Source organism: Microtus oregoni, unplaced genomic scaffold (genome assembly GCF_018167655.1).
Source record: "Microtus oregoni isolate MIOR12 unplaced genomic scaffold, Mior012 000193F_ref0000305, whole genome shotgun sequence".
Lineage (NCBI taxonomy): Eukaryota > Metazoa > Chordata > Mammalia > Rodentia > Cricetidae > Microtus > Microtus oregoni.
Genome location: NW_024544852.1, coordinates 181,680 through 190,491, shown reverse-complemented (window position 1 = coordinate 190,491; position 8,812 = coordinate 181,680). Strand labels below are relative to the sequence as shown.

Genomic DNA, 8,812 nt, shown 5'->3' with positions numbered 1-8,812 from the left:
TGTCTTCATGGTCCACACTCCAGGAGTAGTTATCCATGGTGTCTTTGCAGTTTGTGCTCTGGCATGGGAGAGCACCCATGGTGTCTACATGGTCCATGCTCAGGCTAGGGTGAGTGCCCAGTATCTTTACATTCTGCCCTCTGGCTCTGGCAAGCGCCAATGGTGTCTTCAAGGTCTGCGCTCTGGCTGGGGTGAGGGCCCACAGTGTCTTTATGGTCCGTGCTCTAGCTACTTGGGGAGCATCCATGGTGTTGATAGTGTCATATGAGAGCTTCTTGGACTCCAGAGGAAATTCATTCAGGTCTCTAGACGTGCTGATCGTCTTGGTAACCGCAACATCATCCTGTGGTCCTAGGATGGGGTGACACTTGTTTTCCAGGACAAACAGCACATTGAGGGGTGATGGATGAGCATGATGATGCTGCCCATCTCCTGGATTTCATCCTCCCCACTGTCATCCAGTAACTCTGAGTCAGAATCCTCCATGCAAGAGAGGTGATTCTCTGATGTTTCACTACCAGTCTTCTGGATTTCATCCTCCCCACTGTCATCCAGTAATTCTGAATCAGAATCCTCCATGCAGAAGAGGTGATTCTCTGATGTTTCACTCTTGGTCTTCTGGATGTCAGCATCCCCACCATCATTCTATATGTCTGAGTCAGAATCCTCCAGGCAGGAGAGGCAGTCCTCATCTGTCTCACTGTCATGATCACTATCAGATGAGCTTTTATTCTCTGTCTCCTCAGAATAAAACCATGGATCAGAAAAACATGGACAGCTTATATCTAGCCCTTGTTTAAATCTGGACAGCTGGATGGTGTACAGGAGCTCTTGTTACTTATTTTTTCTTTCCCTCTGTATGGTGTTGATACTTTTCCATCACAGAGATTTTTACACTGAAATTCTTCCTCCATGTCCTCACTGTGACAGGTGGGGGATGGGACCACCACAAGATGCTAGAAGGAAAAAGACAAAAGCAGGTCTAGAAGAGAAGTTTATGACTCTCAATGTCTACATCATGAAAATAATAGCTACTTCAACCTCCTAATGATACATCTTAGAGTCAGAGGTTGAAAAGAAAATAATGCCAACCCAAACCCAAAGCAATTATGAGAAAGCATAAGAAAGGTCAGAGATGAAATAAGTGGTCCCTTAGAGTTTGAAACAAGGACCAAAAAAAAAAAAAAAACAAAAAAAAAACAAAGATCAAAACAAAGATCTGGTGATTTGAAAGGATGAAGTCTGACAAACCCTTGATATGTGTCACCCAGAGAGAAGATTCAAATTCTTGAAATGTGAGACAAGACATGAAGTATGAAAGAAGGACAAGTAGGATCTAGGGAACCCTGAGTGTGTGTGTGTGTGTGATGTGCACTGACTCTAGAGAGTTGACAATCCTGTAAGCAAGAGAGTGCTTGAATCATAAAAGAGACACTAGCATTGCTAAGATGTTATTAAGCCTATATACCACTTGCTGCCTTCCAGCTATTTTACCCTGGATGTGAGGATCAATTCCAGATGTTACAAAACATGCAAGTGATCAATTTAGATATAAGATGAAAAGAGAAACACAACTTCAGTTAGCAAGGACATCTCAGGACCAACATAGTGCATGACAGGTCTTTCAATATAATGGAGACCACTGCTCCTCGAGAAGCATCAAAAAGACACAAGGAAAGATCATTGCAAACAGAGTCTTGAGCTTGCCAGGCATCCTTGTTAGAGTGACATCGTCTTTAAACCCTGCATGGCAATCCCTGATACACTACCATGATGCCCAGGGAAGACAGGACCACCTGGAAGTTGAACTACTTCCTTAAGATCATCCAGCTTTTTTTTAATTAATTAATTAATTTATTTATTTATTAAAGATTTCTGCCTCCTCCCCGCCACCGCCTCCCATGTCCCTCCCCCTCCCCCGATCAAGTCCCCCTCCCTCATCAGCTCGAAGAGCAATCAGGGTTCCCTGACGTGTGGGATTCCAAGGACCACCCACCTCCATCCAGGTCTAGTAAGGTGAGCATCCAAACTGCCTAGGCTCCCCCAAAGCCAGTACATGCAGTAGGATCAAAAACCCATTGCCGTTGTTCTTGAGTTCTCAGTAGTCCTCATTGTCCGCTTTGTTCAGCAAGTCCAGTTTTATCCCATGCTTTTTCAGACCCAGGCCAGCAGGCCTTAGTGGGTTCCTGATAGAACATCCCCATTGTCTCAGTGTGTGGGTGCACCCCCTTGTGGTCCTGAGTTCCTTGCTCGTGCTCTCTTTCCTTCTGCTCCTGATTTGGACCTTGAGATTTTAGTCCGGTGCTCCAATGTGGGTCTCTGTCTCTGTCTCCTTTCACCACCTGAGGAAGGTTAATATTCAGGAGGATGCGTATATGTTTGTCTTTGAATTCACCTTCTTCTTTAGCTTCTCTAGGATCGCGAATTATAGGCTCAATGTCCTTTATTTATGGCTAGAAAACAAATATGAGTGAGTACATCCTATGTTTCTTTTTTTGGGTCTGGATTACCTCATTCAGGATAGGGTTTTCTATTTCCATCCATTTGTATGCAAAATTCAAGAAGTCCTTGTTTTTTACTGCTGAGTAGTACTCTAATATGTATATATTCCATACTTTCTTCATCCATTCTTCCATTGAAGGGCATCTAGGTTGTTTCCAGGTTCTGGCTATTACGAACAATGTTGCTATGAACATAGTTGAGCATATACTTTTGTTGTATGATAGGGCCTCTCTTGGGTATTTTCCCAAGAGTGGTATTGCTGGGTCCAGGCGTAGATTAAGATCATCCAGCTTTCGAATGATTATCCAAAATGCTTCACTGTAGGAGCAGACAATGTGGGCTCCAAGCAGATGCAGCAGACCATATGTCCCCATGAAGGAAGACTGTGGTGCTGATGGGCAAGAACACCATGATGCAGAAGGCCATCCGGGGGCATCTGGAGAACCACCCAGCTCTAGAGAAACTGCTGCCTCATATCTGGGGGAATGTGGGTTTTGTAGGAGAATCTCACTGAGATTAGGGACATGCTGCTGGCCAACAAAGTGCCAGCTGTTGCCTGTGCTGGTGCCATCGCCCTATGTGAGGCTACTGTGCCAGCCCAGAACACTGGTCTGGGGCCCAAGAAGACCTCTTTTTTTCCAGGCTTTAGGCATCACTACTAAAATCTCCAGGGGCACCATTAAAATTCTGAGTGATGTGCATCTGATAAAAACTAGAGACAAAGTAGGAGCCAGTGAAGCCACGCTGTTGAACATGCTGAAATCTCCCCCTTCTCCTTTGAGCTGATCATCCAGCAGGTGTTTGACAATGGCAGTATTTACAACCCAGAAGTTCCTGACATCACAGAGCAGACTCTGCACTCTTGCTTTCTAGAGGGTGTCTGAAATGTTGCCAGTGTTTGTCTGCAGACCCAGCTATTGCTTCAGTGTCACACTCTAGCATCCATGGGTACAAGCGGGATCTGGCTCTGTCTGTGGAGACCAAGTACACCTTCCCACTTGCTGAAAAGGTCAAGGACTTCTTGGCTGATCCATCTGAATTTGTGACTGCTGCCCCTGCAGCTGCTGCCACCACTGTTGCTCCTGCTGCTGCTGCTGCAGACCCAGCCAAGGCTGAAGCCAAGGAAGAGTTGAAGGAATCAGATGAGGATATGGGATTTGTTCTCTTTGACTAATCCTCTCAAAGCAACCAACTCAGAAAACTTAATCTGAAAAACATGGAAATAAAAAGATTACTTCTGTTAAAAAAGACAAAACAAAACATAGTCTTGAAAGCCAGCACAATCCTGTGGCTGAACCATACAAACAACAACAACCACCACAGCAAACACAAACACACACACAAACACACACACACACACACACAAACACACACACACACACGCTTGAGTGTACTCCAATGTCCTTGATGAATATCCACTTATACATCTGTTATCAGATTTCTTGCTTCTTCACACTAAGTCAACCAAGACATGACAGTGAAATGTTTCCTGTTTACAGAGAGTTCAACAGGGAATCCTAGGACAATTCTATAGGAAAACTATTTAGCCAGCATGTTAGGAGATCAACTGAAGAAGTCCACAGTCAGCCACAAAACATCAACTTTTGTCATTCTCTAAAGAAGAAATAGACATGAGGTTCATACTGTAAGCCCCTGGTTCCAGAGAAATGGTGACTAGAGCTGTGGATCAGTAGCTGGAACCTTAACTGAAATGGGGGACTTTGGGGCAGACACAAAGGGAAGCTGTAATGTCACAGAGCAGATGAAAATAATCCCAGGTCACTGTATACATCTATAGAAGTATTATAGAAAATTCCTTATTTCACACAGATAAGGTTTAAAATAAGAAAAATTAAACCAAAGTAAAACATGGCAAAAAATTTTAAACAGAACAATTAAGCAAAATGAACACATAAGCAGAAATCCATGCCTCAACAAAAAGTATTGAGTGTGTGTATTAAGAAGAATTAAACTGAACACAGAATTCAACCAACAAAGAGGAAATCTCCCAATGTCAAAGTCCAAGAGATTAGGAGATTACAGTTTATCAGATCAAGTGTAGAAGTCCAGGTGCTCTCTATTCAACAAGTTTCTCTGTAGCATCAAGACAAACTGCAGTCTTTCAATAACTTCTCACAAAGGCTTTTTGTGATGTCACAGTAAGGAATGGGCAGTAACAGCAAATAACCCAAAAGATAATTCTCTACCGAGCACCAGAACAAATTCCCAACAAGAAACGACTTAAATGACAAAGGATAACCTTCCTCTCAGGCTCTCACAGGACAGGGAAGGATGGAAGACAAGGAGCAGAGGACTTGGGAAGATAGGTCTAAGGCATTTGGGTACAGGACTTTGGCAGGTCCCTGGTGCATCCAGTCACACAATTACTCCTGATACCCTGGGCTTTTATGACCTCCCCAAACTACACCTCCCTTCTAGAGCCCAGACATTCATATACATGATAAGGTGTGAGACCATTCCTGTCAAACCTGAGCAGGACACTTTGACTTTAAGAACATAGTAAGCAGGTAACATAATAACAAGGTAACAAGTGCCATAGTAACAAGGTGGACAGACTCAGCAACTCTGTGCTGACCTTTGTTAGAGACACAGGTATGGACTAGTTAGAGAATGAACCTATGGTCTGCCCCAATGCCCTTTGCACTAGGATGCTGTGTTCTTTAAGTATTCTGACTACACTTCACATATTCAATTCCTTTATCTAAAACTCCTATAGATGGTCATCTAAAGGATGCTAGCCTTCCCTGACACTGGGATGCTGTAATGAAATGGACTTACCTCATGATACACATGACATGTCTTTGGCCTTTTGGCAGTGCTCTAGGGTGCAACGTAGCAAGTATGGAAGATAGTTACCAGGATAGATGAGCATTTAAGTGCTTCAAAGGGTTTATGAGATAATAGATAGCACAGGTAGATGTGATAAACATTCACATATTCATGAAATAACTGGCTTTTTACAGCTTGTACATACTAACAAACCTTTGAAAACCAAAAAAATAAATAAATTAAAAAATGACAAGGAATCATGCTTAAGAATTGAAATATGGGACTAGTAAAAAGAAACTGAATGAATAGCACAATTTAAATCAAGAACCAATTCAGAGACATAAATCAAAAGCAACAAAACAGGAAGCAAACTCACTGTTTGGATGTCAATGCAAATGAGCAGCATCTGTTTTCGTAGATCAGTAATATCAAGGTTTACATGAATCAATGTCTGAGCTCAACAACTCTGCAGCCAACCCAGCAACAGCCTCTGCAATGTGAGAAACCCCAGCCAGGGCCTCATGTGGGCAGAGCCTGCAACTTCTCACAATGGCTCCAGTGAGGCCATAGGAGGGAATGAACCATTCACAGCTATTCACAACTAAAGCAACAAAGCTATTCAAAACTAAAGCAACAAAAATCTTCACCTTCTGTCTCCAAGGACTGCATTGGTTTTCTCACTGCCATGACCAATTCTCTGAGAAAGAGCAACATTTGTTCCATAGGTTGTGCTATGGCTCAGACAATCAGGGGACAGGGAAACCATGTTGGGACTTGGGAAGATGGGTCTGAAGCAGCTGCTCACATGGCTTTTTCATGTCCTGTTGCCTCTAATGACTTCATTTCCCCTGCTGGGTTCCACCACCATAGGGCTTTACCATCTTCTGAACAGCAACCCTGTTAGAGACTGGAAATCCAGAGATGTGAGATGATGTGAAACCTCCCCCACACAAACCTTGAGGACATCTGGACTTTAATAACAGCTGCAGTACCAAGAGTGGACTCAGTTGGCTTTGGACTACCCTGGGTTAGAGACAGGGCTATGGACTAGATAGTGAACACACAAGCTTTCTCATGGCCCTTTTCACTCAGACCCTCAAATTCTCTGATGACTCCAACTACTGCAGCCCTCTTCATCTCTACCCTCATGGCACTTAGTTCCTTTCCCTTACACTCATATTTGTGGCATCGAAAGGATGGCGACCTGTCTGTGACACTGCAAGGCCATGAGGAAATTGTCATCCCTCAAGACTTTCCAGAGCATGTTTTGTTTAATGAGTGGCAAGGTGGGCAGAAGACTCTTAACATGATAAGGGAATTTACAACCACAGGGAAATGCTGAGGGAAGTAACGAGGCAGGTGTATATGCTCCAAGCACATGACCAAACCAAATCCTTTATCTTTTACAGCTAAGTTAAGAAAACTTAACATAAAGAAATAAACCAATGTACAAAAAGTTAAAGATGAATTGTAGAGAATAATAGAAAATGATTGATAATAAAATAAACTGCAGCACAGGCACTAACTAAATCTAAACCACATCAGTCAAAATTCAGGCACAAACCAGACCCCACTGGGAAGCACACTCACAATGTCCAGGTCAGTGGTGGTCACAGATATTTAGTTCCAAAAACAGAAAATAAATATTAAAGTCTCTCAAGACCTAAGTCTTGAGTCAAGTCCTCTGCAGCCAACCAACAGCTTCACTGCATTCTAAGGACAAGATCTAGGCCTAGCTGGTGACTAATATGGGTGGACCTCTCTCATTTATCACAATGGTTCCTTGTGAGGTCACAGAGCCATGGACCAATCACAGTTGACCAGAAGCCATCTCTTTGGAGTTCTTCTCCCATGGCTCCTCCCACATTGATGGCAAGACTCAGTGTAAGAGAGGTAGAGGTTAATTTTGGCTCAGGCTTTCAGAGGATCAGAGCAGCATGGTGGTGGCTCAGCTGGTGGCACTAGCAGCAGGGCCTCAGGCAACTGCTCTCACTGATAGGTATCTCCTCACCCTCAAGCCTATTTAAAACTCCTTGCTATCATGGCCACTCCTGAAATTCTTTTCAGTTTCAAAACCAAAAAGTCCCAATTTGTCCTGAGTCAAGATTCCTAAAAACTTACGGTACTCCTTAGACTGCTGAGGGTTGAAGTAGTAAGGGCAGTGGCGGGGCTGCGTCCCCAACACCCCAGCAGCCTGCCCGGCTATCTTATGCCCCGAAATAATTACACGGACATTGTATTCTTTTAAACACCGCTTGGCCCATTTCTATCTAACCTCTTCTAGGCTAATTCTCACATATTAATTTAGCCCATTTCTAATCATCTGTGTTGCGCCCCTAGGTGCGCTTACCGGGAAGATTTTAGCCTATGTCCATCCTGGGTCGGAGCTTCTTAGCGTGCGTCTGCCCAGGAGCCAGGAGCATGGCGTCTCTCTCAGGCGTCTGCTCCCGAGACGAGAGCTGTCGAGACTCTGACCTCACTTCCTCTTCCTCCCAGCATTTTGTTCTGTTTACTCCTCCCACCTATCCTCTAACCAATAAAATGGGCCAGGGCAGTGCCTTTATTAGCCAATGACCTACCTACATCAGAGGGTGACAGTGTAAAACTAGGTCTTGTCCAACAGAGGAATCTAAAATGGCTGAAAGACACTTAAGGAAATGTTCAACACCCCTAGTCATCAGAGAAATGAAAACCAAAACAGCTCTGAGATTCCATCTTACACCTTTAAGAATGGCCAAGACCAAAAACACGGATTACAACTTATGCTGGAGAGGTTATGGGGAAAAGGAAACACTCCTGCACTGCTAGTGGGAATGCAAGCTGGTACAGCCCCTTTGGATGTCAGTGTGGCAATTTCTCAGAAAATTAGGAAACAACCGTCCTCAAGACCCAGTAATACCACTTTTGGGTATATATCCAAAGGATGTTCAATCATGCCACAAGGACATGTGCTCAACTATGTTCATAGCAGCATTGTTTGTCATAGCCAGATCCTGGAAACAACATAAATGCCCCTCAACTGAAGAATGAATGAGGAAAATGTGGTACATTTACACAATGGAGTACTACATAGCAGAAAAAAATAAGGACAGCTTGAATTTTGCAGGAAAATGCATGGAGCTAGGAAACATTATTTTGAGCGAGGTAACCCAGACACAGAAAGACAATTATCACATGCACTCACTCATAAGTGGTTTGTAAATATAAAGCAAAGGAAGCCAGCTTACAAACCACAATCCCAGAGACCTTAGATAACAATGAGGACACTAAGAGAGACTTACATAGATCTAATATACATGGGAAGTAAAAAAGTAGAAAAAGACAAGATCTCCTGAGTAAATTGGGAACATGGAGACTTTGGGGAGGATTGAAGGTGGAAGGGAGAGGCAAGGAGGGGAGCAGAGAAAAATGTAAAGCTCAGTAAATATCAATAAAAATGTATATAAAAAAACCAGGTCTTGTCACCTCAATAGCTGACCTTTCTCGGGTCTTATGCCAAGATCCATCTTGAACCATTGGT

General features: G+C 43.4%; 1 pseudogene; it reads left to right on the top strand.

The window, feature by feature from the left end:
* Positions 1 to 1,773: 1,773 nt before the first annotated feature.
* LOC121445468 lies at positions 1,774 to 3,676 on the top strand (annotated as a pseudogene).
* Positions 3,677 to 8,812: the final 5,136 nt, after the last annotated feature.